Source organism: Echiichthys vipera (assembly GCF_963691815.1).
Source record: "Echiichthys vipera genome assembly, chromosome: 3".
In the NCBI taxonomy this organism is placed as follows: Eukaryota; Metazoa; Chordata; class Actinopteri; order Perciformes; family Trachinidae; genus Echiichthys; species Echiichthys vipera.
This window is the reverse complement of record NC_139828.1, coordinates 19,657,463-19,670,058: the sequence shown is the minus strand read 5'-3', so window position 1 is coordinate 19,670,058 and position 12,596 is coordinate 19,657,463.

Below are 12,596 nucleotides of genomic sequence, written 5' to 3'. Positions count from 1 at the left end.
TCCGTCACAGTCGGTGTCTCCAGGACCACATATTGCCATGAATACACACACCTGTTTCTTATGGATGAAAAAGATGTCTGACAAAAGAGGTGATCACAATTGTTCACATGTTCGGCCGTTGTGTCCGTTTTATTTTCAATGGAGCGTTTGGACCCGGAAATTGTATTTTGAAAGGGTGTTACGTCAGACTGATCAGCCGGATTGCGTCGATTCGTTTTGAATGAGTAATGGTCAGTGACGAAACTCTCCGTCATCACTTGCTCCAAACAAGGGCGTAACTTCATCGCTCGGGGACTTTGGCGTTTATAAGGTCCAGCCAAAAACAACTGCCAGCCCGATGAGAGCCGTGAGACTGAACCCAAACAGTTGGTGGTAGTAAAAAAAAAACCGAGGTGTTAAAGACAATATTAATCTCTGTAAAGGGAGGGACACAGCCGAGATTACTTATGTGATCTGCCATTAAATATCATTTGTAATAAGTAATTTGATCTGACGTCTATACAGAAAAATTGACTTGTGTAGTTTTAAAAAGAATATTTTATTTAAAACTTGTATGACAGAAACTAGAGGAATTGCTTATTGTCGCTTTAGAGCCACAACTACTGTAGCAACAGCTGATCTTCCTGCTGTCCACCCTGTAAAAAATATGAATTTATATAACACTTCGATGAAAATATTACACACATCTAATAACTCATGTCAAACACTATGATACAAATGAAAGGATAGCACTAAAAAACATTTAGAAAGCTCCAAATAAGATTATCATCTCTTATAAAGCACATTTACATCCTAAAATCATCAATATTTTTTATATTTTAAGCGCGACATTGAGAAAAAAACAGCTACTCTTACATTAACAGATAGAGTCTAAACAGTTAATCAAAATGTGTCTCATTACTTCAATAGTAAATAAAAACCCATGTAATGAAATTCAACCCCCCATTACTGGATCATTTATATATATTTAAAACATCTTTGGACTAAATCAACTTATTCGTGGTTTGTCTTTATAAAGTCGGTGTATAGATGCCCTCTGAATATTTACAGTACTCTCTGCTCACAGGTGACATCTTACACCTTTGTTTGTGAGTCGTTGACCCTTCACTTCTATCATTTGGTCGTGGAAACCTGTAGAAACCTTTGTACACAGTGAGCGACCGACCGGAGAGGAAAAACAGAGTTGCAGGCCAAACACCCGCAGCTCTTTATCAGAACAAAAAGCCATTTCCCCGCTGAGCAACGAGTGGTAATGACAGGATGAATAGGAGGATACCTGTCTGTCACGTTCACCGAGGACGATCAAAGTCCAGAGACGCTGGCAGCAAAACATGTTTTCTTTACTGCGGGCCTCAAGGAGAGTCTGCAAGGCCAAACAGGAAGAGGTCATAAACACTTTTGTGAGTTTGTTTGGCTTCAGAAAAACAAGTGTAAGCACTCAGAACGTATTAACAATTATTTTCATTATCAAGTATTGTTTCTATTATTCTAATAATCATCTACTGCAGCAGGGCTTGACATTAACACCCGCCCACCCGCCAAATGCTGGTGAACTTCAGCTGTGGTGGGTTACACAGTTGCTCCTATGAGCCACTTTGGCCGGTTGGATTTGATTGTAGTCTTCTCAAAGGGCATCTGAGTTAATAAACTGTTGGCGAAGTGATACAATGACAAAGTGGAAGGCAGGTAGAGAGTGTCTAACGTATGAATGTGTAAGGAAAACAAAGTACTGCGCAGATTGTATTTTCTTAGGGCGGGGAAAAAGCAAAAGGGGTTTTGTTTGTGATTTGTAAAACAAACTTCAAATTTGAAACTGTAAAAGAACAAGTTTTAAGTTTCAAGATTCAGTAACTCATCTAATATACGGGGGAAAGGTCACGATGGTCTAATGTTTTGAGATGCACCTGCACGTGATTGCTGCTTCAATATCCTGTATATAGAGTAATTACTAAGGCTTTCAATTTAAAATATTTATGTTCTATGTTTTATGAATTGTTTGTACTTGAAATGCATTATAGTGTGAGTGTTTATTGCTGTTATAGATAAATCATGTTGTTAATAAATGCTGTATTTAAACAGACAGTATTCATCTTGCCATGTTTTAGTCGATCTTTCTAATTAATCTTCTACATCCCTGCACCATTTTTTTTTCGATATGATAAGAAGCTGCCCTTTATATAGGGTATTTTTTTCTTAATATACTGAACTATATATATACAAATGTGTGGCTAGTGAAAATGCTGAGTGGCTAGTAACTTTTGAAAACCACTAGCCACAGTGGCCGGTGAGCATAAAGGTTAGTGTCACGCCCTGCACTGTAGTGTATATGAAGTATTTCCAACATGCTGTCCCAGAGATGACAAACTGTTTGTCTGTCCAACATTCAAAACCCAAACATAAAAGAAAATACTGCACCTCCATCTCATAAACGCTGTCTGGAGGACGTTTAGCTTCATTTCAACTAGATTGTTGTCATAATTCAAAGATTAATCTCAAAACAACATAAAAACTATAAAACAATAATGAAAAGATAATTAACTGAGTGAAAGACCACAATCATCGTTCAGAAATCCATCTGCACCTGTTGTTACAAATAACATACTTTTTCCTCCCTCCTTATTTTCACACGCCTCAGGCTTTGTTCCCAGTTTCTAGGTAAAAGGTGAACTGTGTAAGAAAAGTGATTTGACCCTCTCACAGTGGAGGTCAGGCCCAAGCAGAGCGTAAAGTGATGCTGCGTGCAGTGAACCCGTGAAGCTCCACGTGAGTTAATATCGGGCCTGAAGCAGAGGTTAATACCACAAGAAGAAAAGGTCAACCAGGGTTTTTATTTTCAGAAGAGGAGCAGAGGTTGTAGAGTTATTTATATTTCATGCAATACCTTTACACATGTGTTCAGACAGATTGTCAGGTGCACAACCAGTATGGATTTTTTTAAAATGTGGTAATGTCAGTTTATCAATGCAAACGAAACCGTTATATATTCATGTTGCGGACAAAGGTAAGAGTCAAGAGTTACATAACGTTTAGGTTGAGCTTAGGTGAACTGTAATTACTTCACAACAACGTGAACCTGTAAGCTAGAGGACGTCTAGTGCATTAATCTACACAGGATGTAAGGGAAAGACATCACACAGGGAGACATCATGAAAATATAAACCTCTGGTCTCAAACAGCCTTCAGTTTGTTTGATTGTGGAACAGAAGCTCAAAATCCAGCTGCCTCTTCAGCATCAACAGAGCTGTCCGAGTTGCACGAACTGCTGAAGATAGTCTAAACAAGACTAAACGTGTCAGGATGCCTCAACTGACATGCTGGAAACCCCCCCCCCCCCCCCCCCCTCCTCCACACACACCTTTGCAAACAACAACTTTGTAACTTTTTCCGAAACAACAGTCTAACATTCACACCCACTTTACGTCATTGGTAAAGAGGTCAGAAAACTGGCAGGGTTTTAAATTGGTGTCAGTCTACAAACAACTTGTCATGTTTGTATTGTTAAAGCAATATAATAATGTATATATTTTTTTATGTTGTTAATGTCGTTATGGCAATGTTTAGGCCAACGTTATTTGGATGAAGGTTCATGTTCGATAGTTGCAAGTTATGTTCATTTTGCACTAAGGTTCTTGATTAAGTAAAGTACTTCATGTCCCGTATTTATTTTATACAGAACTAGGACTTATCATTTGGTTATTACGTAGAGACTATTTTATATAGTTACAGGAAAACATGCTATGATATACACTACTGTGCAAAAGTTTAAGGCTACTGAAGTGGGGTTGTGTAAGACAGTTTCACGTCACAGGTCATACATCATGGCACGACTGAGCACAGCAACAAGATACATGGTAGTTATACCCAATCAGCAAAGTCTCTCCAAACACAGATTTCAAAGCAGACTGTGTTTCAGGATGTGCTGTTCAAGCGCTTTCGAAGAAGAACAAAGAAACGGGCATCCTTGAGGATCGTAGTCGCAGTGATCGGCCAAGGAAACTGAGTGCAGAAGATGAAGGGCACATCATGCTTATTCCCATTCAAAATCTAAAGATGTGCAGCGGTGCCATCAGATCAGAACTGTCAGAAACCAGTGAGACCCAGGTTCACCCATCTACTGTCATGAGGAGTCTGGACAGAAGTGGTCTTCATGGAAGAGTTGCAGCCAAAAAAGCCAAACCTCCTATGTTGAAACAAGGCCACGAAAACAACAAAGGAACTGGGGTACAGAAAAATAGCAGCATGGTCTCTGGACTGATCCAAGTTTAAAATATTTGGCTGTAGTAGAAGGCAGTTTTTTGCAGAAGGACTCGAGAGTATGACAATTAGTGTCTGCAGGAAACAGTGAAGCACAGTGGAGGTTCATGCAAGTTTGGGGCTTCATTTCTGCAAATGGAGTTGGAGTTTTGGTCAGGATTAATGGTGTCCTCACTGCTGAGAAATACAAGCAGATCCTTATCCATCATGCAACACCATCAGGGAGGCGTGGGATTGGCCCCGAATGTATTCTGCAGCAGGACAACGAGCCCAAACATACAGCCAAAGTCATTAAGAAACTACCTTCAGCGTAAAGGAGAACAGTCCTGGAAGTGATGGTCTGGCTCCACAGAGCCCTGATTTCCAGTCAGTCTGGGATCACATGAAGAGACAGAAGGACTTTAGGAAGTCTACATCCACAGAAGATCTGTGGTTAGTTCTCCAAGATGTTTGGAACAACCGACGAGCCGAGTTCCTTCAAAAACTGTGTGAGTGAACCTAGAGGAATTGATGCTGTTTTAAAGGCAAAGGGTGGTCACACCAAATATTGATTTGATGTACATTTCTCTTCTGTTCAGTCACTGCATGTTGACTTTTTTCACAGTAGTGTATTTCGTTATCAGGATCTACAGTATATCAGGATTTTGGTCGTATCGCCCAATAAAACTATTAACGCGTTCCCTGTCAACAACACCTTTAGTTTTCTGATGCTTAGCAGATAAAGGTAATTAAATGATAAGAAAGCTGATACAACTATTTCCAATGGTGTTATCACAAACTAAATATTTTTTGTAGAGATAATTTTTTTGTTATCACAAGAAACAAAAAGCTGTTTCCTCTCATCACGCATGACAGCACTTCTGATTAGAGAAGACCCTAAAAACTGTTTTGTTGTGATAACACGTTGGTCATCTCCAGATTATCGTGATCTCAAAATAACAGCATTTGAAAAATGAACAGCCATTATCAGGAGACCATGATTTTACAACATTTTGTTCCAATTAATCTAGCAGATATTAGTAAATTTCACAGGATACCTGAAACTTTGACCTGCTGGTCAGAGGATCACTAAAGTCAGTAGGATTCATCCTCTGGGGATCATGAATGTCTGAGTGAGGTTTCATGCCAATAGTTTGTCTGCATTAAAGTGGGGGACCATCTTGACATCATCGCAGCCAAAAATGTACATAAATTACATGAAAAATGATCCATTTGCTTAAAAATTAAGAAAAGAAAAATGATTCGTATGGTACTTTTTAATTTAACTGACAAATCAACACAATAAAAGACCCAGGATGAACCTCAAGTATTGATTTTCTGCTTCAGGCGCTGATTTAATTAGTATAAAACCATACATTCAGTGTTTCCCAGTAGCCATCAGACGTCATTAACTCTCTGAAAACAGGAAAGGTATTTCCACAGCCCACCTCTGACTAAATGCCTTCGCCTCTGTTACACGCTTTGATCAGGGAGTGGATGCCTCGGGGAAACGGCGTGGCTTTCTGGGTTAAAGTGCACGGTGGAGAGTCAGATTGTAAAAAGCCAGGATACAGATGCTGTGAGAGGGGAATCTGGGTAAAAGGTCGCTGTGATGCAAGTGAATGAACAGGGAATGAACCTTTGAATGTAAATAACAGCTGCTTTTTATAAATCCCCCATGACTTCAGATGAGGCTGGACACGAGCGTTACCTTTCACACACTTTTCTTTTCTGCCAAATGAACTTAACTTACTCCTGTTCTCCGAAACTTATATTTACTGTTTCAAATAAGTTCATGAACAAATGAATTAGTATGACACTGGTATTTTCATAGGATTTCTGTGTGCTTTGGTTGAAAATAGAAATAGAAAATTGACAGCACTGACTGGAATTAGACGTAACAGTTTCCAAATTCAAGTAAATAAAAATGTAAAAGATTCTTTGACTTGTTTATAGCTACATTTGGTTAAAGGGACTAACTTCCCTTTCTGGGTGAAGTTAGATGAGAGTATTGATACCACTCTTGTGTCTGTATGGTAAATACTGTATGAAACCACAGCCAGCAACGGGTTAGCTTTAGATGAGCCCAGAGACTGGAAACACGGAGAAACAGTTAGCCTTGCATGAAACCGGAAGGAAACAAACATCATGAGAGGGGAGAAGAAGTGAAATCTATACAAAGACACCAACGATATTGACTGGAAAGACAACGAGATTCAGGAACTTCTGTGGGAAAGGACTGATGCTGCAATCTTCAGACAGGAAACAGAAAGAGGAACAGAAAGAGACTCGGTTGTTTGTGACAAAACTTACGGACTGGTTACGTCGCTGCAGCCACCCTTCACCTAAACAAAAGTATTTCCAGTAAGTGAGAACGCTTCTGACACGGACATTCTCAGAGGGAAAGGGAAACTCTCCGGACCTGATTCGTCAGATATCGTCTGGAGTTCATATGAGGCTCCACAGATGTGAGAGTGGTGTCGATCTTCTCATATAACTCTCAATATATCAACCAACTCTTTTAATCTGCATTAATAGTGCATGCCAACACTGACATAAACTAATCTGTAAAAGGTAAAAACTAATTCAATCAATAAACACGTTTATGGGAATGCACTCGCAAAGGAATCAACACGATCTCAAACCAAGCTTCGTACACTAGACCAGTGGTTCTCGAACTTTTTTCAATAATGTGCCCCCTTTGAAATATATATTTTTTTTATAAGCCAAGTACCTGATGACAATGAAAAAACTGTTTTGGTAGAAAGAAAGGCTTCAGAAAGCCTTTAAAATGCAAACACTTGCTACGTTTCAACATAAATTGTGATTGCGTTTGTTGCGACGGTTTACGGCAGTTAAAACAGGAATGCTGAATATGAAATGGGGGATTAGAAACAGGCAGGAGTAATATTTTTAAATGAATATATGTTTTTTAATCTCATGTACGCCCTGCAATACTCCAAAGTACCTCCAGGTTTACGTGTACCCCCATTTGAGAAACACTGCTCTAGACTGTATTCTGTTGAGGGTGGAAAACTGGTGGAAAACTATAAATAACTAATAAAATGTGATCAGTGGACAAAGTCACCTTTCCAACAAGCAAAAATTGCTTTTCAGTGAAACTGAAGTTTTACAGATCAAAAAGGCACGTACTGGGGAACAGACAGGATGGTTTTTACCTCTGAAAAAAAAAGATAATTTTATGTTTTCTGTCCATGGTTATTTTTTTCCTCCTCTCGTGTTTCTGTGAACAGGCTGTGTTTGTTTTTTAAAGTTACTGATAAAGATTTCAAACACTGGAGGTTGAAGATCATGACAAAAAGTTAAAAATAAGTTCTGATCCAGCTGCAGCACTTCTGGATGTTTTCGTTGCTCTGGGCTCCCGGCGCATCGGTCTCGCCCCCCAGCTGAGCGTGTCTGATCCTAAACAGTCGGTGGGATATCTTCTGCCTGAGTGGCTGATGCAACACACCAGACACGTGACAACACCCTCACCTTTCACACACTAACCCACTGGTGCCTAAAAACACACTCTACCCCCACCATCCTCTGTGTGGAAGCTCATGTACTGTACATGTGCAGATGTGATGGGACGTGTTGTGTTTGTTGTTAATCAGTAGAAGTGCCCTGGAGGTGAGGAATGTTTCTGGATGTTGGAGGATGAAAACTATTTTGACTTGTCAGAGTGTGATGTGTTGAGGTTTATAAGGTGCAGATAAACGTAGTTAGTCTGACGTTTAGCAACATTGTTATCAGGTAGTTGCCCCTCAGCGTTATCCACCTCGCTCAAGTCACAGATACAGAAATGCATAAGTGAAATGTTTATGTTATTATCTTTTAAAAGTCCAAAACACATCAAGGGAGATCACGGAAATCAACATATTTGAACTTTGACATACTCGCATATTCAATTAAAGGCCAACATGAAGTGGAATGTATTTAATAAGAAATGTTTAGTCTACAGAGGTATTTAATTCTCAAAAGGCAGGTTCTTTGGTGGAGCGTCGGTCGAAAGCTGCAGGAACTGATTTGTTGGCCGCAGCCTTGACATTTCACCTTAGAAAGTTATTTACACATCCAACAGTTACAGAGCCATATGATCATTGATTGAGTCCTGTTGCGTGTGTGTGTCCACCTGATGTATCTTAGTCCACTATTCACTCTCTTTGAGCTGTGTTTGTTTCTTAGGGGGACTCCAGTCGCACATTTGCTTGATTAACACTGATAAAAGAATCGACTCGATTTTGACTTGAGACTTTTGTTTTTGAGGCATGATGGGGTGATTTGGTGCAATGCACGCAAACCTGGCAACCTACTAGGACGTTGTAGACCAGCAGAGGCCTAATGTGAAAGCCCGTTGCAATAATTTCCGTTAAAGCTTTGGTACATAAGATTTTCATCCATTTGTCTTTTAACTTAATAGCTATCAGACGGTGAGTTAAAACAATGGTGATTGACCATACGACCCACTAATGAAAGCACTTCTACATGTCATTTTGCCGGGTATTCAAATATCGGTCTGTGGAGTCATTCCTTCTCTAGATGTAAATTGGTCGCCATTTTACTGACACTGCTGACAGCGGTTGGTCTTCAGGTGGAGCTCGTCACTGCTGGTTATGCTGCATTCACTTGTAATTGGAAATCGGGAACTTGCCACTTCTGAGTCAGGCTTTTAGTAAGTACAGTATAATAGGAATGTGTGTTTGTGGATTTAAGAGGGTAACATATAGGGGACGGACCGGAAGTAGAGAGATAAATGTGTGTCAATAAAGTTTACAAAAGAGAAAAAAAAAGTCAATACACACACACAGTGACCGTGAACGTGACAAGATGGAGGCTCTGAAAGAACAGGCTCGCCTGCAGTTACATCTTATCGCTAAAGGGGACGCCAGAAACAAAATATCTCAATTCGTACATACAACTTTAATGTTAAAAAACAGAATGACCACTGACCACCTGATTTAACTTGAAACTTGAGTAGAGAATCAGAATTTCATGTGACTTGATTTTTCTTGCTTGACTTACAGCAGGGACTCGACTTCCTCGATTCTTACCACAGTCACTTGAGACTTGCTTGTGACTGAAACATGTGAAACTTACTCACCTCTGGTCTGCAGCAGCTGAAGCAAACACGTCTCTTTAGCTGTTAAAGCCTCCACTATGGTCAGCAGCTCGTCTCTGCTGGTGTCTGTCGGCTGTTTGGTGCCAAGCATGTCCCGTACAATGAGCTTTTAGAGATAGAGGCGGCTTCCAGTGCTGGCTCTGTAATGACTTCAAGCTCATTGTTTAGCTGTGGTCCACAACCTTTCCGTTTTGATTCACTGTTTTCAGAAAAAAAAGCTCTAAAACACTCAACTCTACCTGCTCAGCACCCAATACCAGACAGACACATGAGCTGGTGAACATGTGGAGCGTTGAACAGCTACAGGATTCACGTGGGATTCTGATGGGACGGGAGCCAGTTTCAGTATTCATCACACGACTCGGACGTGACAGGAACAAAGTCATTGGGCGCGGTCAGAATAGGAATCAATATAACGATAGGTCAGTTTTTATATATAATTATATGCAGTTAAACATCATTCCCTTTATTTTGAACATTATGCTAGTTGTTCTGTTGTCTCCTTTATTCTTTTTCTCTACTGTGTGCTCAGGTGGCTTGAAAAACAACATGGGAACAAGGTGGTATGGGAGTCATTCTCTCTGGTCAGGGACCTGTAATGGAGTCCTTTAATGAACAAACCGTGAGATGCGATGCCCAAGTTACTGTGTACGCTGGATATGTTAGTAAAGTTAATGTGGAAGAACCGAATACGGTGAAATATTAAGACTTTTAAGACTTGTTTCTAAAAATGTAATATAGAATTGAACAAACCCAGCTTAGCCAGTTTATCAAATAAGCCTTGATGGATTAACAGTAAAAGCCAAAACTATCGATGATCTGAACAAATAGCTTCAGTCTATATTTTGTTCGTTCTTAAACGAATCACATAAATCACCGAAAATTATAATATTGAAGCTTATTTTGAATTTTGGCCAAAAAGGAACAAAGTTACCTCTGAAGAATTGTCAAACTGGTTTCTTAACATCCTGACTGAAGATTAAGTTACAACATTTTGTGATGACTTCCAACACAAATTTAAATGAGGGTGATTTTAGCACAAACACTTCAGTGTCTGAACCTCCTGAACATTTATTCCAACTTACAGGAAACAGCTGTTATTGTAGTGGAGGCCAGAGCGCGGACATGCAAGCTGCCTCGTCCAAACACAACCTCATCTACAAGTCGAACATTGTGTCCGGATACAGCTGAGTAAGAAGGGAAAACTTCCTCATCCAGCTGATTCTGGACAGAGCTGCAGACACAAAGCTCAGTCAGCTGAGAGCAGGAGGTTTGAGGATACGTGCAGGACGGCAGCCTGGAACGAAGAACATGCACGCACCGGATCACAGATCCCTACATGTCAGCGCAAACTGCGGTGATGTAAGCAGACAAGTCTCGGGGCTATATATGAAACACAAACAAATGAAAGCAGGCATACGGGTTCATGTTTGTTTTAGTTTTATCTTACTGTACTTTGTAACTGGACAACACGCTGCGCAAATATAGTTCCTCTTTGGCTGTTTGGTTTCAGTTTGAGTCAGTAAAAATGAAACGAATGTCTCAAGCCAAGCGACCAGCCCATCAAAAACGGTGTGTGAGTCAGAGGTTGAGATTAACTAACAACCGAAGAGTTTGAGGTTTCCATTATTATTGAGTTTGACACCACAACAACATTTTGCTACTCAGTGACTACAGTCAAACATTAACCACACTGCCCTTTAGTTGGTTTTTAAAACAAAAAAAATCTACCACTGTGGTCCACACTGAAATATATCTAAACCTATTGGATGGATTATCATGGAATTTGGTTCAGACATTCATCGTTCACAGATGATGGATCCTACCATCGTTAGTGACTCTGACTCTTCATCTGTCTGCACAATTTTTGGACAAATTTTCATGAAATGTAGTGCATACATTCCTATTACCCTCAGGATGAACTGTAATAACTTTTTTAACTTTACTCCAATACTTTGATTTCTAAAAAAAAAAAACCATGTACTTTCACACTTTTTGCGAAATTGTTCATTTCTATTCCAGCTAAGCAACAAATAAAACAGTTGTCAAAGAAAATTTACGTTGGTCGTGTTCAGTTGGCAAGCAAAGATTTGCGAAGGTCTTGTAAGATGGTTAAGGATAGGCATTTCACCTTAAATGGTTAAGGTTAGTATTGTTAAGCATTGAGGTTAGAATTGGTTATTTGATTGTAGGAAAATGGAACAAAAACATTTTCTCTTCTCAGAGTAAAACATTTCTTTAAAAGTCCTTTACTGATAAATGTCCCAAAGCTATGTTCACCAAAAACGTACTGCATGTGCGTTTCAGGATTTGGCATGCCATCTGTACCTCATCAGTAAGTCACGTGCCTTGTGTCTGGGTGTGTGTGTGTGTGTGTGTGTCACTGTTGGATTTTGTTGTCAGGAGAGGGTGTGTAAAAAAGCCTCAGGGTTGAACTTTCCCCTACTTCTCACACTGACTCCTCCATCTTTGAATGTCCAGCATTCCTGATCCATGCTGAAGACACACAGCGACTCGCCCGCTTTCAGTCAGTGTTTGATTTGTGGAGGACTAAGAAACAAAATCTGGTCTCTATCTCTCTGCATTCCCAAATAAAACATCAGAAAAAACTATGCAGACATTTTGGTACTGGGTTACATTAGGGTTAGGGATGAAAATATGTTGAATTTATACTTCATTAAATGTATTAATGCAAAAAAATATCAATGGAGACTGAAATGAAGGATTATTATGCAACACAGAATTGCAATAATATATCGTTTGATTAGTCAATAGAAAAACTGACCTGCAACTTTTTTTTGAATCATCCATCTATTGTTTTAGTTCTTTTTCAAGCAAAAATCCAAAATATTCAGGTTCCAGGTTCTCAAATGTGAAAATTCTTGGTTATAGTCGTTTATGGTCGGACAAAACAACACGTCTACTGATGTCAGTTTGGACGTGAGGATTTATGATGGATATTTTTCACAGTTTGATGTTTTATAGACAGTTGATCATTTGGATACAAAAATAATCAGCAGACTGGTTAGTTTCAGCCCTATATAGAATATTTAAGCATTTGAATAGCAACTACAAGCAACCCTGCTGGAAAAAAGACAAATTACATGTCAGAAATGTATATTTTACTTATTCCACCGACAAAGAACTACACATCAGATGCAGACTTTTAAAATCCATGTCACATTCCTGCATCAGTGAGTGTGTCAACAGTTACTAGGACCTTTTCTTGCATCATGGTCCA